Source organism: Pelobates fuscus, chromosome 12 (assembly GCF_036172605.1).
Source record: "Pelobates fuscus isolate aPelFus1 chromosome 12, aPelFus1.pri, whole genome shotgun sequence".
Lineage (NCBI taxonomy): Eukaryota > Metazoa > Chordata > Amphibia > Anura > Pelobatidae > Pelobates > Pelobates fuscus.
The window spans coordinates 78,241,041-78,264,654 of record NC_086328.1 but is presented as its reverse complement, the minus strand read 5'-3'; the positions used below and the strand labels follow the sequence as shown (position 1 = coordinate 78,264,654).

General features: G+C 46.4%; 10 pseudogenes; all 10 read right to left on the bottom strand.

The window, feature by feature from the left end:
• Nucleotides 1-2,514: 2,514 nt before the first annotated feature.
• LOC134580182 (5S ribosomal RNA) lies at nt 2,515-2,633 on the bottom strand (annotated as a pseudogene).
• Nucleotides 2,634-6,394: 3,761 nt separating this feature from the next.
• Nucleotides 6,395-6,513, bottom strand: LOC134579760 (5S ribosomal RNA; annotated as a pseudogene).
• Nucleotides 6,514-6,902: 389 nt separating this feature from the next.
• On the bottom strand, nt 6,903-7,021 carry LOC134580000 (5S ribosomal RNA; annotated as a pseudogene).
• Nucleotides 7,022-7,944: 923 nt separating this feature from the next.
• Nucleotides 7,945-8,063, bottom strand: LOC134579960 (5S ribosomal RNA; annotated as a pseudogene).
• A 4,857-nt stretch (nt 8,064-12,920) lies between these two features.
• LOC134580078 (5S ribosomal RNA) lies at nt 12,921-13,039 on the bottom strand (annotated as a pseudogene).
• A 133-nt stretch (nt 13,040-13,172) lies between these two features.
• Nucleotides 13,173-13,291, bottom strand: LOC134579922 (5S ribosomal RNA; annotated as a pseudogene).
• Nucleotides 13,292-13,425: 134 nt separating this feature from the next.
• On the bottom strand, nt 13,426-13,544 carry LOC134580131 (5S ribosomal RNA; annotated as a pseudogene).
• A 134-nt stretch (nt 13,545-13,678) lies between these two features.
• Nucleotides 13,679-13,797, bottom strand: LOC134580152 (5S ribosomal RNA; annotated as a pseudogene).
• Nucleotides 13,798-13,931: 134 nt separating this feature from the next.
• LOC134579912 (5S ribosomal RNA) lies at nt 13,932-14,050 on the bottom strand (annotated as a pseudogene).
• Nucleotides 14,051-14,437: 387 nt separating this feature from the next.
• Nucleotides 14,438-14,556, bottom strand: LOC134579776 (5S ribosomal RNA; annotated as a pseudogene).
• Between the last annotated feature and the right edge of the window lie 9,058 nt (nt 14,557-23,614).

Sequence of the window (23,614 nt, the reverse complement as noted above, 5' to 3'; positions counted from 1 at the left end):
TTGTTAAGATATCCCTGGGGAGAGGCATCGAATGACAACTAGAACTTGGAGGAGCTCCTTGTATTTGCGATAAGTGCCGCTTTTGAAGGTAACCGGGAAATTCTACCCAGCCCGCTGGAACTCTGTGCCGGATCGGTGGCTAGCAATGTTCCGTTAAACTTTGGACTTCCACCTAGTACGGGCTATACAGACCTGAACTGGGTGCTTTTTCGACAAATTGGGTGCTCCAGAAAGACCCTTCCAGGGCTGTTTGGCATGGGGGGGGGTGTGTTACTGCATTATATGTATTTTTTTTTTGTATGTTTGACTTTCTGTGTCTGGGAGATTATTAGTTTATCTGAGAGTTGACACAATTATCTCCCTGACACAGCAACGCCTGGGCGGGTTTATGCTGCTTTGAATAGAGACCCTCTGCTGGGGGTTTGTGTATAAATTCAGTGTACCTTGCCTTAATAAACCAGTTCTTCTTTACCCTTCACTAAGTCTCGACTAATGCTTGGGTGAGACCGCAGTCACTTGTGCAAAAGGCTATAATCACTCTGGAGCTATTCACAACTTGGAAGGGGCGACCTAGTCGATTTTAACCCAGGAGGGTATACCGCCACAGCTTCTGCCACAAGCGCCACAGCTTGACTTTGGTCTTTCTGGAGATTTTCCATCCTGGATCAGTATGCAGTGATACAGCTGAATAGCAGTCTCACCCAAACACTAGCCAGAACTTAGTAAAGGGTGAAGTAGAACTGGTATTAAACTTTGACCATGTTTATTAGTTTTGGGGGTACAGAAAAGAAAAGAGGGTGAGGGAAAGCATTTCATATTGAGATCATCAGCAGCTGATCCACTAACATATAAGCTATTACAATTGTACATTTTACATTGAGATGGTATTGCGAGCATCCGTCCAATAGAGTCGAGGCAGTTCATTGTCATTACCTTTGTTTCTGTGTGTAAGTTATGTCAGAGGAATAATGTATCATGGTGTTGGATAGCAGCAGAGCTTAAGGAAGACATAGATAAGTAGGCAGAGGGGGGCGGGGGTACCTTGGAAAACTCCTAAAACCCCAGCATTCCAACTAATGAGTAATTGTAATAGGTGTTGTATGTTGAGCAGCGGTCTCAAAGCTGCGTACCAGCTTCATCATTTTAATTGTAACGTTCTGTTGAAATATTTACCTGTGTGCTGGCGTCATTTGTAAGTTTGTGGTATGATATCTCGAAAACCTACCAAACATCTCCATACACATGTCGCGAAGTAACACACCTGCCGGATGATAGTAGCATGCTCAGTCTCAGTGGCAATATATGCTTTCCACCTATCCCATGCCTTAATCCAGAATTTTACAGGGGCTATGGTACATCTGGCCATCGTTTCACAGTTTTTGGTGGTTTCCTTCGTGTGGATTGTGCAACAAGAGGTGTTTTGGTAGAGCGCCAAAGTTTGCTGACAACCAGGCCCACCATCAGGGGGTGACAACCATGACGGTTGTCACAGGCCTGGCGGTCCTTGGGGGCCCGGACTGCTTTGGCAGTCCCGGGCCCCACATTCTCTCTCTGCACATATACAAAGTGATGTCCGCTATATATATGTGCAGCTGCGGGCCCCTGGCTCCCTGTATTTGCAGAGGAGGCCCAGCAGACTGCAGCAGTACCGTACGTTACAGCTCTTCCCTCTCTCTAACTCCCGCGAGACGTGCGGCCGTCAGAGTGTTACCATGGCAACGCTCCGTGCAGCACGCACACCGCGCTCGCGGGAGTTAAAGAGAGGGAAGAGCTGTAACGTACTGTACTGCTGCAGTCTGCTGTGCCCCCTCTGCAAATACAGGGAGCCGGAGGGGCTCCACAATGCCACCGGACCACCAGGGATCAATCATGGAATCTCCCCTTTCCCTGAACCAGGTAAGAAGCAGGGAGGGGGGAATAGCTTTTTTGTTGGTAGAATATCAAACACTGGTTGCGACAAAAGACAAGATGCTTCTTAATAGGGAAAAAAGTGAATTGATTATGACATCATAATGAAAAAAAGAAATAAAGAAAAGCTTACGGCAGCTAAGGTTCCTTGCTGGTCTCCCAAACAATTACTAATCAGACCGGAGTCTGGATGGTTTCTGAGATCTGACAAGATCAGGTACTTTCAGACTGGTATGAACGTACACAAAATTAAGTTAATGCCATTTTGCTGATGTTGGTAAAATATCAAACACTGATTGCGACAAAAGACAAGACGCTTCTGGATAGAGTAAAACGTGATCTGATTATGACATCATAATGAAAAAAAGAAATAAACAAAAGCTTATGACACCTGAGGTTCCTAGTTGGTCTCCCATACAAGTTCTAACCAGGCCCGAGTCTGGATTGCTTCTGAGATCTGACACTTTCAGACTGGTATGGCCGTAGGCAAAATTAAACGAATGCTATTTCGCTGATGTTGGTAGAATATCAAACACTGGTTGCGACAAAAGACAAGACGCTTCTGGATAGGGAAAATAGTGATCTGATTATGACAACTTAATGAAAAGCTTACGGCACCTAAAGTTATTAGTTGGTCTCCCATACAAGTACTAACCAGGCCTGAGTCTGAATGGCTTCTGAGATCTGACGAGATCAAGCACTTTCAGACTGGTATTGCCGTAGGCAAACTTAATCAAATGCGATTTCACTGATGTTGGTAGAATATCAAACACTGGTTGCGACAAAAGACAAGACGCTTCTGGATAGGGAAAAAAGTGATCTGATTATGACATCATAATGCAAAAAAGAAATAAACAAAGACTTACAGCACCTGAGGTTCATATTTTGTCTCTCATACAAGAACTAACCAGGCCCAAGTCTGGATGGCTTCTGAGATCTGACGAGATCACGCATTTTCAGACTGGTATGACCGTAGACAAAATTGAGAGTATGCGATGTCGCTGATGTTTGTAGAATATCAAACACTGGTTGCGACAAAAGACAAAACGCTGGGGGGCGGGGCCTGTCATGGAGGACAGACGTGTTTCACTGTAGCTCCTCCACAATTTTGCCAACGAAAGCAACACAAGGCCTCATCAAGCTTAATTTCGGAACCACCTGGAGCCCACTCCGGCGCCTGACACTGTTGGGTAGTGATGAACATAAAATTTTACCGGGCGAACCGCCATAGACTTCAGTAGGCAGGCAAATTTTAAAACCCACAAGTTGTTTCAAGGGGACTAACACCTGGACTGTGGCATGCAAACTCTGATCCGCGGCTGCATCTTGCAGCCGCTTAGTAGATAACTCCCTAATTCCCACGGTATTAGGGAGTTATCTACTAAAAGGCTGAAAGACCTAAATTGGTCTTTCAGCCACATTTACTAATACTAAGTAAAGATTTCTTAGTATTAGTAAATGATCTGCCCCTACTCGCTATACCGCATGTCTAGTAAGGGGCATGTCTAGTAAGCAGTGAGCAGCCAGCTGCTCACTGTAAAAAAAACACACAAAAAAAACAACCTGCGCGATGGGTGGGGGCCATAAATTACAATGGGGGGGGGCCTCCTGTCCTCCCCCCCGCCCCCCCCCCAAAAAACAACCTATTGGCTCCCACCCCTGGGCGGCTGGTGGGGGCCATAAAAATAATGAGGGGGGGACCTACTGTCCTCCCCCCAGCCCCCACCCTTGCACGGTGGGTGGGGGCCATAAAATAATGAGGGGGGGGACCTACTGTCCTCCCCCCGGCCCCTACCCCTGCGCGGTGGGTGGGGGCCATAAATCACAATGGGAGGGACCTAATATCCTCCCCTCTGGCCCCCACCCCTGAGCGGCGGGTGGGGGCCCTAAATACTAAAAAGGGGGGGGACCTAAGGTCCTCTCCCCTGGCCCCCACCCCTGAGCGGCGGGTGGGGGCCCTAAATACTAAAAAGGGTCCCCCGCCTTTTTAGTATTTACGGCCCCCACCCGCCGCTCAGGGGTGGGGGCCAGGGGGGAGGACCTTAGGTCCCCCCCTTTTTAGTATTTAGGGCCCCCACCTGCTGCTCAGGGGTGGGGGCCAGGGGGAGGACATTAGGTCCCCCCTCTTCTTAGTATTTAGGGCCCCCACCCACCACTCAGGGGTGGGGGCCGGGGGGGGGCAGAAGTTCCCCCACTATTGTTTTTTTAGGGCCACCACCCACCGCTCAAGGGTGGGTGCCGGGGGGAGGACAGTAGGTCCCCCCCATATCATTGAGTAAACTTTGACAACCCCCCCGCCCACACCCCCGAGCGGCGGGTGGGGGGGTTGTCAAAGTTTACTCAATGATATGGAATAGGGGGCGGACCGAACATCGCATATGTTCGCCCGCCGCGGCGAACGCGAACAAGCGATGTTCTGTTGGGCCTTGTTGTAGGGGTCGGTGCCCCGGTAAAAATCGAGTAACCACGCGTGAGACAACATGCGGCCTTGTGTGCACCGGGCGAGAGAGGCGGCCGCTCTCCCGCTATCGAGTAACCACGCGTGAGACAACATGCGGCCTTGTGTGCACCGGGCGAGAGAGGCGGCCGCTCTCCCGCTCCGAGGATACCTAGCGACTGCTACGGAGAGGCAGACTCCCCGTTACCCCCCTTGGGACGGTCGGGGGTGAACACGGTCCAACACGGGAGAGCTACACTTCACAGAGGCGAGGGGGTGGTGAAGGCCAGCAAACAAGCGACTCACCTAACTGCCGACTCACCCCTAATGGCGGACACCCCGTGCCTCCTTCGCAACCATGATCTCAGCACTGAGACCACGCTGCAGACCAAACTAAAGGCTATCATAGCAGCATTCTGGCTGAAGCTGGAGAAAAGGGCACTGCAACATGCCCTACAGCAGGCAAGCAGCTCCTCACCTAGACGACGCCTCCCGCGCACACAGAAAATACCCGCGGCTCCCGCAGGGAAGAGGATCACGCGGAGAAGGCTAATCAGGCCTCACGCATTGTCCCAACACAAACAAAAGCAAAACCTGATACACCTGAACCCTAGCTTTGCTCACCGCCGAAGACCTCCGGCACCTATAACAACCACCACCCGAGGGACTGACCAGCCACGCAGCATGAGACTCAGGGGCCTGAATCACCTTACCAACCTGCATAACCGCGGGGCACACCATCACATGCTGGATACCCGGCACTCAGCCACGCCAAAGCATCCAACATCTCAGGCGATAAGAGCCCTTGAGGACGGCATATGGCACCCAGCTGGAATCGGATGAGTACAAGCTGCAGACCAGAGTCAGCCAGGCACTGCTTGTTCTTGCTGGACTCCACTACCATGCTCCTGAATGCAGGAACTGCTCCATATATACAATCTAACCGTAAAGTTATTTACAGTTTATATGCTGCCATTATCTAATCAAAATTTAGGGCTAACAGACTCTGATTTAACCGTAAGCATGATACTGAATCATATGCATATCTAGCCTAACATGTACATAATTTGCAATAATCCACTGCTGTCTCATAGCTTGTTAATAACATGTTAATTGTTCTGGCACGTATGCTTCTTACCATGATGTATCGATGTCCAATGTCCTAGCATGTTAACTACCTATTATTGATGTCTTATAGCTTGTTAACTTATTATAGCCTGTTAACCTCATGTTTCAGCATGTACACTACTAACTATGGAAGTCTCATAGCCTGTTAAAGGGACACTATAGTCACCTGAACAACTTTAGCTTAATGAAGCAGTTTTGGTGTATAGAACATGCCCCTGTAGCCTCACTGCTCAATCCTCTGCCATTTAGGAGTTAAATCCCTTTGTTTATGAACCCTAGTCACACCTCCCTGCATGTGACTTGAAAAGCCTTCCATAAATACTTCCTGTAAAGAGAGCCCTATTTAGACTTTCTTTATTGCAAGTTCTGTTTAATTAAGATTTTCTTATCCCCTGCTATGTTAATAGCTTGCTAGACCCTGCAAGAGCCTCCTGTATGTGATTAAAGTTTAATTTAGACATTGATACAATTATTTAAGGTAAATTACATCTGTTTGAAAGTGAAACCATTTTTTTTTTTCATGCAGGCTCTGTCAATCATAGCCAGGGGAGGTGTGGCTAGGGCTGCATAAACAGAAACAAAGTGATTTAACTCCTAAATGACAGTGAATTGAGCAGTGAAATTGCAGAGTAATGATCTATACACTAAAACAGCTTTATTTAGCTAGAGTAATTTAGGTGACTATAGTGTTCCTTTAATTCCACATTATATTTACAAAAATGTGCTGTCTAATCCGCTGCAACCTGAAATGCTTTGACTACACCTGCAGTAGCTGTTGTGGCACTGAATGTTTGATGTTACACTGAGCACAAATAAAATAAAGAATTTAAAAAAAAAAAAAAAAAAAAAGACAAGACGCTTCTGGATAGGGAACAAAGTGATCTGATTATGACATCATAATGCAAAAAAGAAATAAACAAAAGTTTACGGCACCTGAGGTTCCTAGTTGGTCTCCCATACAAGTACTAACCAGGCCCGAGTCTGGATGGCTTCTGAGATCTGACGAGATCGGGCACTTTCAGACTGGTATGGCCATAGCCGAAATTAAGAGAATGCGATCTAGCTAATTTTAGTAGAATATCAAACACTGGTTGCGACAAAAGACAAAACGCTTCTGGATAGGGAAAAAAAGGTGGTCTGATTATGACATCATAATGCAAAAAATAAATAAACAAAATCTTATGGCACCTGAGGTTCTTAGTTGGTTTCCCATACATGTACTAACCAGGCGCGAGTCTGGATGGCTTCTGAGATCTGACGAGATCAAGCATTTTCAGACTGGTTTGGCCGCAAATAAAATTAAATGAATGCGATCTCTCTAATGTTGGTAGAATATCAAACACTTGTTGCGACAAAAGACAAGACACTTCTAGATAGGGAAAAAAGTGATCTGATTATGACATTATAATGCAAAAAAGAAATAAACAAAAGTTTACGGCACCTGAGGTTCCTAGTTGGTCTCCCATACAAGTACTAACCAGGCCCGAGTCTGGATGGTTTCTGAAATCTGACGAGATCAGGCATTTTCAGACTTGTATAACCATAAGCGAACCTATGTGAACTTATGCGAACTTAAGCGAATGCGATCTCGCTGATGTTGGCTGAATATCAAACACCGGTTGCGACAAAAGAAAATACGCTTCTTGATAAGGAAAAAAGTGATCTGATTATGACATCATAATGCAAAAAAGAAATAAACAAAAGCGTACGTCACCTGAGGTTCCTAGTTGGTCTCCCATACAAGTACTAACCAGGCCCGAGTCTGGATGGTTTCTGAAATCTGACGAGATCAGGCATTTTCAGACTTGTATAACTGTAAGCGAACCTATGTGAACTTATGCGAACTTATGCGAACTTAAGCGAATGCGATCTCGCTGATGTTGGCTGAATATCAAACACCGGTTGCGACAAAAGAAAATACGCTTCTGGATAAGGAAAAAAGTGATCTGATTATGACATCATAATGCAAAAAAGAAATAAACAAAAGCGTACGTCACCTGAGGTTCCTAGTTGGTCTCCCATACAAGTACTAACCAGCCCCGAGTCTGGATGGCTTCTGAGATCAAGCATTTTCAGACTGATATGACCATAGGCGAAATTAAGAGAATGCAATCTCGCTGATGTTGGTAGAATATCAAACACTGGTTGCAACAAAAGACAAGACGCTTCTGGAGAGGGAAAAAAGTGATCTGATTATGACATCAGAATGCAAAAAAGAAGTAAATAAAAGCTTAAGGCACCTAAGGTTCCTAGTTGGTCTCCCATACAAGTACTAATTAGGCCCGAGTCTGGATGGCTTCTGAGATCAGGCACTTTCAGACTTGTATAGCTATAGGCAAATTTAAACGAATGCGATTTCGCTGATGTTAGTAGAATATCAAACACTGGTTGCGACAAAAGACAAGACGCTTCTGGATAGGGAAAATAGTGATATGATTATGACATCATAATGCAAAAAAGAAGTAAACAAAAGCTTACGGCACCTGAGGTTCCTAGTTGGTCTCCCATACAAGTACTAACCAAGCCCGAGTCTGGATGGCTTCTGAGATCTGACGAGATCAGGCATTTTCAGACTGGTATGGCCATAGGCAAAATTAATCAAATGCAATTTCACTGATGTTGGTAGAATATCAAACACTGGTTGCGACAAAAGACAAGACGCTTCTGGATAAGGAAAATAGTGATCTGATTATGACATCATAATGCAAAAAAGAAATAAACAAAAGCTTACGGCACCTGAGGTTCCTAGTTGGTCTCCCATACAAGTACTAACCAAGCCCAAGTCTGGATGGCTTGTGAGAATGTGGTGGAATCTCAGTAAAAATAAATGTACTAGGACAAGATTGCCACATGGTATGTGCATTTGCATATGTTGATGTACCAGTTAAGTCAGTTACACGTAGCTAAGATACAATCAGTAGTGTAAGGAGCATAAGTAGGAATACAGGATATACGAGTATTTCCCCTCCTCCATTGTGCTGGGCAAGCCATGTGGTCAAACAGGATTTTAGTCTCTATTCGGTTGATTAGATAAGAGTATGTGTAGGTTGAACTGATTATGGGAGGAGCTACATGCCTATATAAGGAACCTACACTGTTTGATCAGGACTCAGACTTGTGAATCATAGGAAGAAAAGGGGACCCCTAGAGATAGGTACCTGGGAAGATAATGAATGGCCTCCCCAGCGTATCAAAGATTATTATGGGCCAGCCACTTGGGCAGAAGATGGTACTTTCGGATATAGAACCCCAATATATATGCTCAACAGCATTATAAGGTTACAGGCAGTGGTTGTGATAATTACCAATGAGACATCACAAGCGCTCAATCTCCTAGAGAAACATAATACTAGGATGAGGACAGCCGTTTACCAAAATAGATTAGCCTTGGATTACCTATTGGCAGTAGAGGGAGGTGTATGTGGGAAGTTTAACCTAAGCAATTGTTGTCTTCAAATAGATGATGAAGGGCAAGCAATAGCTGAGCCTACTAGCCATATGGTTAAACTAGCGCATGTGCCTACCCAGGTATGGAAAGGGTATAATCCAAGTAGTTGGTTTGGTAATTGGTATGAGCAGTTTGGAGGACTTAAAGCATTGGTAGGTGGAGTCATGCTAATTTTGATGCTGTGCCTTCTCCTACCATGTCTGATTCCTTTGGTAGTTAGGTCTGTGCAGGGCATTATAGAGAATATAGCAGAAAGAAAGGCTGCTGCACAGATAATGGCCATATATAGATATGAGGCTCTAAATCAGGGAGAACTAGTGCTGGAAGGGGAATGTTGAGGGATGCATGTCATTAGTCGCAAAGTCTGGTCTGGTTCATAGCAACCTGAGGTGTAAGCAAACTATGGTTAAGTGATGCATCTGGAATTGTGAAATATCAGAAGCATCAAAGGGGGGAATGTGGTGGAATCTCAGTAAAAATAAATTTACTAGGACAAGATTGCCACATGATATGTGCATTTGCATATGTTGATGTACCAGTTAAGTCAGTTACACGTAGCTAAGATACAATCAGTAGTGTAAGGAGCATAAGTAGGAATACAGGATATACGAGTATTTCCCCTCCTCCATTGTGCTGGGCAAGCCATGTGGTCAAACAGGATTTCAGTCTCTATTCGGTTGATTAGATAAGAGTATGTGTAGGTTGAACTGATTATGGGAGGAGCTACATGCCTATATAAGGGACCTACACTGTATGATCAGGACTCAGACGTTGCTGTTTTTTGGTGACATTAGTCGCTCTGAGTCCCGATCGGTGAACCGAATAAAGAATCTCTTCCTTCCTGAAGAAACCTGTGTCCATCTCTCTGTGCTTGGCTTCCGTCAGTTTCTCCGGTATCAAGATCAGACATTTTCAGACTGGTATGGCCGTAGATAAAATTAAGTGAATGTGATGTCGTTGATGATGGTAGAATATCAAACACTGGTTGCGACAAAAGACAAGATGCTTCTGGATAGGGAAAAAAGTGATCTGATTATGACATCATAATGCAAAAAATAAATAAACAAAATCTTACAGCACCTGAGGTTCCTAGTTGGTCTCCCATACAAGTACTAACCAGGCCTGAGTCTGGATGGTTTTTGAGATCTGACGAGATCAGGCATTTTCAGAGTGGCATGGCCATAGTCTAAATTAAGAGAATGCGATGTCGAGGGCGGGGCCTGACTGCCAAGATGGCCGGACGTGCATCCTGAATCCTCCAGCACCAGCAGAAACGAATCCACTAATCCTGCCCAAACCACAGGGGCTAGCAACTTTAGATGGAGCAGGAGGCAGCACCTCGCAGGGATCAAAGCGATACCAGTCCGGCACCGATCCGACCTGGTAAAGCCTGAACCGGCCATGCGGCCTAAAACGGAGCGGAGCCTGCAGCACGGGGGAGGCGGCCGATCACCCGGCAAGGGACCCGCTCCCACACGAGGCACACACACAGCCCTGTTACCCCCCCCCCATGGACCGGCGGGGGTTATCCCGGTCCTCGCTGGGGACGGTCACCCCCAACCAAGCGACAAAATCAGCAGACAGGCAGCAACGCATGGGTCCACCCAAGATGGCGGCTCAGACGCGGCCCGCGAAGGGGAGAACCCGCATCCAACCGCCTATAAACACTCTGGATTTCTTCGACCGGCTTGGCGCGAGACTCTGGTCGGCACTCCACACTAAAGGCCAGACCTTCAAGATGGTGTTGACACAAGCAGCGGCGTGGATACGCCCTACGATCCGCCACCACTTAAACAGACACCCGCCAGCGGCTCCCAGGACGGCCACCCGACGGTGGCTACGCCAAGCACCCAAACGGCAGATCAAATCAACACATCTCCCGGGCGCCAGCTCCCGCATGCTCGTACACCAGAGGGGGATCACCCTCCGGGCCAGAACCACTTCATGACCAGGGACATCTGCAACCCGCAAAGTGGCACCATATCGCATGGGCGAACATCCAGACCCCAGCACCCGAGAGAACAAGGCTGCTGAGTCGGCCTCCCACACGAGATACTCACTTGCTCCAAGAGCCGACGTCCAACCAGGCGCACATCTTCCCTTTCACAGCACGGCTGATCACCGGAGAGCAGCAACCATGATCGATGACGCCAAGGCCCCATGGGACTTTTTGGTATGTGCCCTGCCAGAGCCGACCACGGGTGTAGGCTGACACTCACTAACTCCCGCTGCCGCACGGCGACCTGGACCGCTGACCAGCTACCACATCTATGCAGCCACTGAGGACTATGCCCCGCCAATACTTTAGTCTTAATATTTCATGCCTAGACCTTCATGTGACAGGCGAATGATAGGACTGCTATTAATGTTATTATTTGTTTTTACAACGTATTGCCGCCTAATTAGTCTACCCACCCGTAACAGCTTAGCATTATCAGACTCAAGCTAGATACCTCTGTAGTTATCCGTTAAGATGTGTTTTTGTTTTGTTTTGTTTTTATGTGCTCGGTGATGGGTGTTTGGCTCCCCTCGGAGGGTTGCCTCTGGGCCCTGCACATATCGCTACTATAAACTTACCGCACTGCACTAACCTGTGTTAGTACCTAGCTCTGTGAGCCTGTTTATCTCATGCTATTACCAGACCGACGAATAGACCTAGCCTGTTTGCAGCTTAATAATACACTTTAAGCCGATGGTATACTGCGTTATATGATCCAGCCTGTTCCTATTACATATTATAAAATTGAAATCTAAGCTAATAATCACTCATGTGTTGTTTAGCCTGCTTCAGCTTGTTTAGCCTATATAACACTATTGTTGAGACTCTCAATTGACAAGAAAAAAAAAAAAAGAGGCCGTTAATCTCGGGAGTACATGCAATCCTTGTATAAACCAGTTATGCATAACTTGTATTTTTCATGCATTAACCCCTTGTTTTTCTTTCTGTAACGATCCATCATTTGCCTCAATAAAAACAAAGATTGACAAAAAAAAAAAAAAAAGAGAATGCGATGTCGATGATGTTGGTAAAATATCAAACACTGGTTGCGACAAAAGACAAGACGGTTCTGGATAGGGAAAAAATGCAAATAATGCAAAAAAGAAATAAGCAAAACCTTACGGCATCTGAGATTCCTAGTTGGTCTCCCATACAAGTACTAACCAGGCCCAAATCTGAATGGCTTCTGAGATCTGAGAAGATCAGGCATTTTCAGACTGGTATGGCCATAGTTGAAATTAAGAGAATGCAAAGTCGCTGATGTTGGTAGAATATCAAACACTGGTTGCGACAAAAGATCAGGCATTTTCAGACTGGCATGGCCATAGTCTAAATTAAGAGAATGCGATGTCGCTGATTTCACTGATGTTGGTAGAATATCAAACACTGGTTGCGACAAAAGACAAGACGCTTCTGGGTAGGGAAAAAAGGGTCTGATTATGACATCATAATGCAAAAAAGAAATAAACAAAAGCTTATGACACCTGAGGTTCCTAGTTGGTCTCCCATACAAGTACTAATCAAGCCCAAGTCTGGATGGTTTGTGAGATCAGACATTTTCAGACTGGTATGGCCGTAGATAAAATTAAGTGAATGTGATGTCGTTGATGATGGTAGAATATCAAACACTGGTTGCGACAAAAGACAAGATGCTTCTGGATAGGGAAGAAAGTGATCTGTTTATGACATCATAATGCAAAAAAGATTAAACAAAAGCTTATAGCACCTGAGGTCCCTAGTTGGTCTCCCATACAAGTACTAACCAGGCCGAGTCTAGGTGGCTTCTGAAATCTGACGAGATCAGGCATTTTCAGACTTGTATAACCGTAAGTGAACTTATGCGAACTTATGCGAACTTACTTACGCGAACTTAAGCGAATGCGATCTCGCTGATGTTGGCTGAATATCGAACACTGGTTGCGACAAAAGAAAATACGTTTCTGGATAGGGAAGAAAGTTGACTGATTATGACATCATAATGCAAAAAAGAAATAAACAAAAGCATATGGCACCTGAGGTTCCTAGTTTGTCTCCCATACAAGTACTAACCAGGCCCAAGTCTGCATGGCTTCTGAGATCTGACAATATCAGGCATTTTCAGACTGGTATGGCCATAGGCAAAATTAATAGGATGCAATTTCACTGATGTTGGTAGAATATCAAACACTGGTTGCGACAAAAGACAAGACGCTTCTGGATATGAAAAAAGTGATCTGATTATAACATCATAATGCAAAAAAGAAATAAACATAAGCTTATGGCACCTGAGGTTCCTAGTTGGTCTCCCATACAAGTACTAACCAGGCCCGAGTTTGAATGGCTTCTGAAATCTGACGAGATCAGGCATTTTCAGACTGGTATGGCTACAAGCGAAATTAATCCAATGCAATTTCACTGATGTTGGTAGAATATCAAACACTGGTTGCGACAAAAGACAAGACGCTTCTGGATAGGGAAAAAAGTGATCTGATTATGACATCATAATGCAAAAAAGAAATAAACAAAAGCTTAGAGCACCTGAGGTTCCTAGTTGGTCTCCCATACAAGTACTAACCAGGCCCGAGTTTGAATGGCTTCTGAGATCTGACGAGATCAGGCATTTTCAGACTGGTATAGACATATGCAAAATCAACCCAATGCAATTTCACTGATGTTGGTAGAATATCAAACACTGGTTGCGACAAAAGACAAGACACTTCTGGATAGGGAAAAAAGTGATCTGATTATGACATCATAATGCAAAAAAGAAATAAACAAAAGCTTATGGCACCTGAGGTTCCTAGTTGGTCTCCCATACAAGTAATAACCAGGCCCGAGTCTGGATGGATTCTAAGATCTGACAAGATCAGGCATTTTCAGACTGGTATGGCCATAGGCAAAATTAATCATATGCAATTTCACTGATGTTGGTAGAATATCAAACACTGGTTGCGACAAAAGACAAGACGCTTCTGGATAGTGAAAAAAGTGATCTGATTATGACATCATAATGCAAAAAAGTAATAAACAAAAGCTTATGGCACCTGAGGTTTCTAGTTGGTCTCCCATACAAGTACTAACCAGGCCCGAGTCTGGATGGCTTCTGAGATCTGACAAGATCAGGCATTTTCAGACTGGTATAGCCATAGGCAAAATTAATTGAATGCAATTTCACTGATGTTGGTAGAATATCAAACACTGGTTGCGACAAAAGAAAAGATGCTTCTGGATAGGGAAAAAAGTGATCTGATTATGACATCATAATGCAAAAAAGAAATAAACAAAAGCTTACGTGTTCTGAGGTTCCTAGTTGGTCTCCCATACAAGTACTAACCAGGCCTGAGTCTGGATGGCTTCTGAGATCTGACGAGATCAGGCATTTTCAGACTGGTATGGCCATGGGCAAAATTAATCAACTGCAATTTCACTGATGTTGGTAGAATATCAAACACTGGTTGCGACAAAAGACAAGACGCTTCTGGATAGGGAAAAAAGTGATCTGATTATGACATCATAATGCAAAAAAGAAAAACACAAAAGCTTATAGCACCTGAGTTTCCTAGTTGGTCTCCCATACAAGTACTAACCAGGCCCGAGTCTGGATGGCTTCTGAGATCTGATGAGATCAGGCATTTTCAGACTGGTATGGCCATAGACAAAATTAATTGAATGCAATTTCACTGATGTTGGTAGAATATCAAACACTTGTTGCGACAAAAGAAAAGACGCTTCTGGATAGGGAAAAAAGTGATCTTGATACCGGAGAAACTGACGGAAGCCAAGCACAGAGAGATGGACACAGGTTTCTTCAGGAAGGAAGAGATTCTTTATTGGATCACCGATCGGGACTCAGAGGGACTAATGTCACCAAAATACAGCAAGTTCTGAGCCCCGGACAATAGTGCAGGCTCCTTATATAGGCACATAACTCCTCCCATATTAAGCTCCACCCGCACATTCTCTTAACCAATCAATACAAATAAGAATTAACTTCCTGCTTGACCGCATGGCTTGTCCAGCACAATGGAGGAGGGGAATACTATATCCTGTATTCTTGCACATGCTCCGTACACTACTGATCGTATCTTGCCTCGTGCAACCAACTGATCGATACGTCAGCATATGCACGTACACATGCCGCGTGGTAATCTCGGCCTACTAAATTTATTTTTACCGAGATTCCACCACATTCCCCCCTTTGATGCCTCTTGATATTTCACAATTACTTGAGGCATCACTTAACCTTGGTTTGCATACACCGCAAGTTACCTTGAACCAGACCAGACTTATCTTATGATGTGAATCTTCAACACTCATCTTCCTGCATTGGTTCTCCCTGATCTAGAGCCTTATATTTATAAATTGCCATTATCTGTGCAGCAGCCTTCCTCTCTGCTATATTTTCTATCAGGCTTTGCACAGACCTAACTACTAAGGGTATAAAACACGGCAGGAGTAGACACAACATTAAAATTAGTAGGACTCCACCTACCACTGCCTTAAGCCCTCCAAACCACTCATACCAGCTACCAAACCAACTACTTGGATTATACCCTTTCCATACCTGTGTAGGCACATGCGCTAGTTTAACCATATGGCTAGTAAACTCAGCTATTGCTTGCCCTTCGTCATCTATTTGAAGACAGCAATTGCTCAGGTTAAACTTCCCACATACACCTCCCTCTACTGCCAAAAGGTAATCCAAGGCTAATCTATTTTGGTATACTGCTGTCCTCATCCTGGTATTGTGCTTCGCTAGAAGATTGAGCGCTTGTGATGTCTCGTTAGTAATGATCTCAACCACTGCCTGTAATCTTATAATACGGTTGAGCATATAAATTGGGGTTCTATAACCAAAGGTACCATCCTCTGCCCACGTGGCTGGCCCATAGTAATCTATAATACGCTGGGGAGGCCATTCATTATCTTCCCAGGTGCCCATCTCTATGGGTCCTCTTTTCTTCCTATGATTCACATCATACACTTTAACACCTAAAGTCTCACCTGTTTCAATAGGTAACAAGAAGAAGGATGGTTTGAGCATACCCAACACACATGCCCCTTCCCAGTCCTGTGGCAACTCCGAATAGGCTTTCTTACCACAGATCCAGTACAAATTTGCTGGGGCTCTCCAGTTAGATGTGATGGATAAATCAAACCATACATCCTTTAAATTGGCGTATCTAGCAAACGGGTTAGATGGTTCTGAGACATTTGAAGCCGACCACCAAGTTGTATTCTTTGTATCATCATCATAAACTTTTTGCCCTAGACAAGTTAATTCTCCTACAGAAGTATTATACATCATTCCTTTCCTTGCTATGCAAACATAACCTATGATGGAGGTCTTTAATCTCCACTCAGATTTACCTCTAACACTCATATGATAATCGGCTTGTGTAGATATTAATTGGTCAACTGCCTCAGAACCGGACATTACCTCCTTTGCTTCCCAAGGCCATTGGTCTCCCATGTTAGTACCTCCACACACATAGCAGTTGGTAACATTAAGACTACCGGCAATACTTTCAGCTAAATCAATAAACAGGTTTTTAGCATTATGGGGGATCTTATTATCTATGCTCATCTCTTCATAAAAAGAATGGTATACTTGATGAGTCTGGGAGGATACCGTATCAGTCTCTATCCCTATAAACAATACTGTCCCAGGATCTAAACCCGTCCCATATATTTGAAACCCAAATAAATTACCATATTTATCTAAGAACTTGTCGGGGTTATTTATAAGTATATGGACTGGATTGCATTCCATAGACTTACAATATGGACTGGTAGGCAACTTAGTCACAATCATGTTCTTGTCTACTGTCTGTCCCCAAGTTGCCCACCCCACACAAGACCAATATGGGCAAAAGTTATAATCTCTATTTGGGCATCTAGGGCTCACATACTTATTTTTACTACTGGGACAAATATATTTATCGTTAGACCCATACGTCCTCTCCCTTCTAAGATCCCCACATACATTCCACGGCTTTCTACCCCTTGATATCGCCTTACACGCATCAAATAGCAGAACACCCGAAGAATGTACGGATTCTAATACCGTCTTATTAATTAGGGTCCCCTGAGGATCTCCATTCCTGAGAGTCAACCAAATTGTACGGGGTTGACTGTTCTCCAAATACTTTCCAGGTTCAGTCTTTAACCACTCCTCTTCTTGAGCTGTATAAACTGGAGTCCATTGAGACAGTGGAGTTGGTATAAGAGCAGCTATATGCTCCACATACTCTTGTCTTCCCGATTCAGCGGCACGCTTAGCTGCACTATCTGCCATCCGATTTCCTTTGGTTACATCACCATCTCCTCTCAGATGCGCTCGGCAATGTATAATACCGACTTCTTTCGGCTCCCACACTGCTTCCAATAGTTGTAGGATTTCAGCTGCGTACTTGATTTCTTTGCCTTCTGAATTCAATAGTCCTCTTTCTTTTTTTTTTTTTTTTAATTCTTTATTTTTCCATCTTGGCAGACATAGTGACAAATCATCAACATTGTGGCTTGTGCAAAAGCCGAATTACATGTCATGCATTTGTACAGTGTTATAGACTAGGCAACCTGGGACACTGCCTGTTCAACTTCCATCGCAACTTCATCACTGTCCGTCAAGGAATTTTTCTTTTTTAGAGAAACAATTGACAACGAAGAATACAAGTGCTCATTACACAACTGTTGGTCAGCGTTATGTAGAGAAAGTAGGTTTAATAGTGTAGAGGGGGAAGAGGTCCACTGAGAGTGGAAAAGAAAGAGAAAGAGGGGGAGAGACGTCCATCACCAATTTTGGTGGCTTTGTGGGGAGGGGGAGGACGCCCTCTCGGGCTTTGTAGACTACCGGGGGGGGGGGGGGTATACCCAAGCTCCCCAGGCAAGTGACAAAATAGGAGTGCGGGCTTTGTTCTAGCTGTAGGAAGCCCACTGCTAGGGATATATGCATAGAAGCGCCCAGCTAGGGGAGTTGTGGGCACTGCCGCCGGGGGGGGGGGGGGTGAGGGGGGAGGGCAGACAGGGTGTCCGCGCGTTTATGTTGTTCTTAGTGAGTCCCTGTATTCCACCCAGGGTTCCCATGTTTTGAGGAAGTGTGGGTACGTGTCGCGTACCTGGGCCGTCAGCTTGTCCATGAGGCAAGCCTCTTTAATGTTCTGTATTACTTTGTCCATGTGCGGAGTATCCGTATGGAGCCACGTTAGTGCTAAGGCCCTCCTGGCTGCTAAATTTATTTTGTTTAGGAGCTTTTGTTCTTTGTTGGTTAATGTGTCTATTGGTTTGGCTATGAGAAATGTCCAGGGATCTGGTCTAATTGGTTTTTTGAGTATGTTTGTAAGGAGTCTGGCCACTTCCTCCCAGTAACTGGTTAGTTTCGGACAAGTCCACCACATGTGCAAATAGGTCCCCTTGTCCCCGCAGCCTCTCCAGCACACATCCGTGGGGGTCTTGCCCATACGGTGCAGCTTTACTGGGGTTGTGTACCACCTCATGAGTGTCTTGTAACACTGTTCTTGATGTACAACACATATTGAGGATTTGGCTGCGGCTTCCCAGATGTCCTGCCACTCCCCCCCCTCTAGTGTCTGCTGAAGATCCGCTTCCCATTGCAGTATGTAAGAGGGTACCTGGGTGTCTTTGGTAGGTGCGCTTAACTGGACATAGAGGCGTGTGATGAGGCCGGCACGTGGTCCCTCCGCCATACAGAGTGTTTCAAAAAATGTGGGCTTAAGTCTAGCCGCCTTTGCTACTGTGGGTGTTTTGGCGAAGTCCCTGAGCTGGATATACCGGAAGTAATCTTTTGAGGCGAGTGGGGCCAAGGTTTTCAAGTTTTCAAATGTGCGGAAAGTATTTGCCTGGTACATATGGCAGTAGCGTTGTACACCCGTGTCCTCCAGGCCCCGAAAGTCCCTAGGGGACATTCCCGGTGGGAACGCTTTGTTTCGGAGATATGGAGTCAGGGGTGATATAGGGTAGGTAAGTGCGTATTTATGTGCCGTGGCATTCCAGACTCTTATAGAGTTTAGGATGGACGGGCAGGTAGTGTGCAGGTCAGGGCGGTCTGCTTTGGGCACCCATATCCAAAATTGCGGTAGGTCGGTTCTCATAAGGAGCGTTTCTAAGTCGACCCATCTATGTCTATCCGGGGGCGAGTGCCATTCAATTATTTGCGCTAGGTGAGCTGAGAGGTAATATCGATGGAGGTTCGGAAGGCCTAGGCCTCCGTTGCTCTTAGGTGTGTACATTGTATGTCGTGCCACTCGATGCCTTTTCCCTGCCCAGACAAAATTATCTATCGCTGTTTGGAGCGCTTGTAAATTATTTTTGGATACTGCTACCGGCAACGCCTGAAAAAGGAACAATAGACGCGGCATGAGATTCATCTTAATAGTGTGTAATCTACCCAGCCACGAGATAGGTTTTTCCTGCCACCTGTCTAGGTCCTGTCGTAGGGTGGTTAACAACCGGTGATGGTTTTCGGCATATAAATCAGAATAGTTTGGCGTGAGTTTGACTCCCAGGTATTTGATAGCTTGTGTACTGATTTTCAGATCAGTCGCATGTCGTAGCCAACGGACCTCGTCCTCAGAGAGGCCCAGGGGCATGCCAACCGACTTTTCTATATTTACTTTATAACCAGACACCAGCTGGTACGCGCGTAAGATGCGGAGAACATGCAGGATTGACTTTGTGGGGTCTGTAATGGTGAGCAACACGTCGTCCGCGTAAGCCGATATTTTGAACTCCTCAGTCGCGACTTTGATGCCTCCAATTCCCCCCTCCGCTCTGATCATGCACAGTAAGGGTTCAAGCGCCAGAATGAACAGGAGGGGGGAGAGGGGGCATCCCTGACGGGTACCATTTTTGAGGTTGAAAGGCCGGGGGTATGTGCCAGGAAGTGAGATTTGGGCTCTTGGGACCGCGTAGAGCGCTTGAGTGGCCCTCACAAACATGGGAGGCAGCTGCATCTTTTCTAATACTGCGAACATATATGGCCATTGGATCCTGTCAAAGGCCTTCTCTGCATCCAGAGAGAGGATCAGAGAAGGCGTTTGTGTTTTATTTGCCCACCACATTAGGTCTACTGCACGTCTTGTGTTTTCGTAGAGCTGTCTGGTCGGGACGAACCCCACCTGGTCAGCGTGCACAAGTCTAGGTAGTATCGAATTAAGTCTGATGGCAAGGATCTTTGCATACACTTTCAAGTCGAAGTTGATAAGGGATATGGGGCGGTAATTTGCTACATTTGTGTTATCTCTGTCCGGTTTGGGGAGGAGTGCTATGTCAGCTGTGGACAAGTCAGCGTTAGGTGAGTCTCCGTCGGTCCAGGTTTTGTACATCGCTTTCATGTGAGGTAGCAGTTGGTCTTTGAAAGTCTTGTAATAGGAACCGTCAAAGCCATCCGGACCCGGGGCTTTACCCCCTTTGAGGTCCGCTATGGCCCTGCTGATTTCAGCGGTTTCTATGGGCTCCCCTAAGTGGGCTGTGGCTTCTGCCGAGAGGCTCGGTAAATTGGCGCTCTGTAGGAAGTCGTTGATTTGTGCCATGTATGTGTCGTTGTCAGGTGTGAGTGTTGGAGAGTGATTGTAAATCTGCGTGAAAAACTTTGTGAATTCCCGATTAATATCAGTGGGACTGTTAAGGACTTGGCCTTGCGCATCTTTAATGGACGTGATGGTGGCGGCGGTCCGTTTGGGTCTAAGAGCTCTTGCTAGTAATGTGTCCATTTTATTTGATTTTTCGTAAAACATACGTTTCGTGTGGATCATGTCCCTGCTCACTTCGTCCAGCATTAGTTCCCTAATTTGTCTCCTGATATCGGTCAGTTCCCTAGCTGTGCGGGAGGTCGCTTGTTGTTTGTTTTGCATTTCGGTTTTTCTTAGTAATTTTTGGAGGACTAAAAACTGTTTGGATTTTTCTTTCTTTAGGATTGTGGCCGTTTTAATCAAGATTCCCCTAATCACCGGTTTATGGGCCGCCCATACTGTCGTGGGTGATATCTCGGGGGAGCAGTTTTCCAGGAAGTAACGAGTTATTTCCTGTTGTATGGCTTCCCGTGTCTGGGGGTTTTTAAGTAGGGAGGCGTTCAATCTCCACTTCCACGGGGCGCGTGGGCCTGGTATCGTGAGGGTGAGTGCGATATCCGCATGATCGGACCAGGATATCAGGTTGATCTCCGAGGTCTTGACAGTTGACATGGCTAGCTGGTTGACTAGGAAGAGGTCTATTCTGGAGTAGGTGGCGTGGACTGCGGAATAGAATGTATAATCCCGCTCGCTCGGGTGCTGGATCCTCCAGGGATCCAGTAGACCTGTTTGGTTCATGAAGGTGTGTAAAAGTCTGTCCTGTCCCCCTCTATTCTGTGACCTAGGAAGGTGACGCCCCCCTCCACGATCTGAGGCCGGGCACGGCGTTGCATTAAGGTCCCCTCCTAAGATTAAGATCCCTCTGGGAAGCTGTTGAATCAATGATTCTAGGGTGGACCAAAATTCTTTGCTCGGGGTGTTAGGGGCGTAGACATTAATCAGGTGATACGTGTTTGCATGAAGCGTACCCGTCAGGACCACGTACCGGCCCTCCGTGTCACTCTGCACCCTGGTAATGTGTAACGGGCATTTTTTGTGTATAAGTATGTCAACACCGTTCCTCTTACATAGTGCCCTGGAGGTAAATGATCTGGTAAATAGGTGGTTGGTTAATTGTGTCTTAGCTGTGCGCGGTAGGTGTGTTTCCTGTATAAAGGCTACCTCTGCTTTCTGCCTTCTAAGTTCTCGGAAGAGAAGTCTCCGTTTGTTAGGGCTGTTAAGCCCATTGACATTAAGTGAGGTGAGTTTTAGTTCCATGGTGGTGTTGAGGTGTCAGCGTACCCTATCTGTCCGACGCGGTGCGTTTACCTGTGTGAGAAGGGTGTGTCGGGAAGGTCTGCGGCCCCCGGCAGCAGGCCCCTTAGGTTGTTTCCGGGCGTAGGTGCAGAGGAGAAAAGGAGGGGGGGGGAAGAGTGTGATTGGGCAATGAGAGGTCTCGGTTCCCCTTGAGAAGAGAGAAAAGAGAGTTAAGATCAATCAACAAATATATACACAAATTTACTTAAAAATAGAAAAACAGAAAATAAAACGTAACAGTAAATTGTACAATGGTAAACTGGTACAAGTAATTAGGTCTTTTCAGTACTGTGAGTCGTCCTGGTCTTACAGCTCGCCGGGAGTTCTGGGGGTGGGCATCCACCGCACCGAGGGAATCACCTCTGGCGGGGGGGAAACTCAGCCGCAGAGCACCCCGGCATCGCTCAAGTGAGAGGGCTTCACAGATCCCGATCCCTTAGGGCGCACTGGGCTGGGGAGGGGGGCACAACACCTGACCCTTACTGCTTGTAGAGTGTAGTCACTGCTTTCATATCATATCAGGGAGTTCTCATAGCCCTTCCTGGGACCCACAACAGCGGATCCTAAAACGCATCCACGGCGGGGTGGCAGAGGACCCCCAGGCTTGGGTACCGCAGAGGGCCATGGGCTTGGATCATCTCCACTTGATCAGCGGCATGGGATGGCGCCCGGTTTGGGCTCGGGACAGGGTTGGGTGCGTCGGCCTGTCGCTAATTGCTTCAGGGAAGCTCTAAGAGGGAACTGTTGTGGGTCAGCGGGCCATACAGCACGCAATATTTAAGCCAAAATAAATGTGCACGAGTATCTTAATAAACTACTGCACCAAGGTATACCAACCGTATTTGGCGTCGCATTAACGTTGCGACCACGCGACATCCAATGCAGCCACCCCCACCCGGTGGGCTGAGAGCTTTCAGAAGGTAATCCGTGATGGCCATGCAGTATTACGTCCCCAGTCCGCAGACACTAGCACCGGAGTGGCGCTTCTCCACCAGGGCCATCACGGAGACCTACAGCGGTTAAACATGTGTGTGTATAGGCCAAAAATACAAGATTACCTCAGGGCCGTTGCTATGGGGATGGGTGCCCAAGAAGAGTGGGCCTTGTCACATTGCTAAGAACGATAGCCTGGCTTGTTAAACAGATGGGACACGCTAACGGGGTCCCTATAACGGCCTAATCTTCCCCCCTGAGATGGTGTAGTAATTGACTCATAATAGCTTCCCTGCAACAGAGTTGTGCATGCAAATTTCAAGCTAGCGCCGACACCATCAGCGCACCGACATTTGACAGGGCAATCTACTTTAGCTCACCCCGGAGGGAAAGGGTTACCCCGGCCCCAACCAGGTGTCGGCATGGGTGCACCCCACGACGTACGGTCGTCTATTCAAGGCCCCCAACCCCCCTTTCTTCGTTCTTCCCACCCCCCTCAACTTTCCACATGCACATGCGGCCTATTTTTCTGCCGCCGCCATCAATGGAGAAATACAGCCCGTTACCCTGCAGTGAAGCGCTTCATCCCCCCAGAGTCCCCCCTCCCCCCCACCCCAGACCCCGTACATCACGTTAGCTGCTCTAAAATCAGAGTGTGCAACCCAAGGTTAATGAATTTAGCCTCAGTTATACATATAAAAAACTTTGCATGTGATATGGTATTATGGCTTTCTGAGCTAAGCAGTCTATCAGGTAAAGAACAGTGGTTGATAGAGAGCTGGTAACTTGCGTGCGGTCCCCGCGCCCGGTCCCGGGCAGGCACCGGCTTCTCCCGGTAGGGTTCTCCTTGTTCAGCGTGTCTCCACCGGGTCTTCAATCAGGGCGAGAGTGTCCAT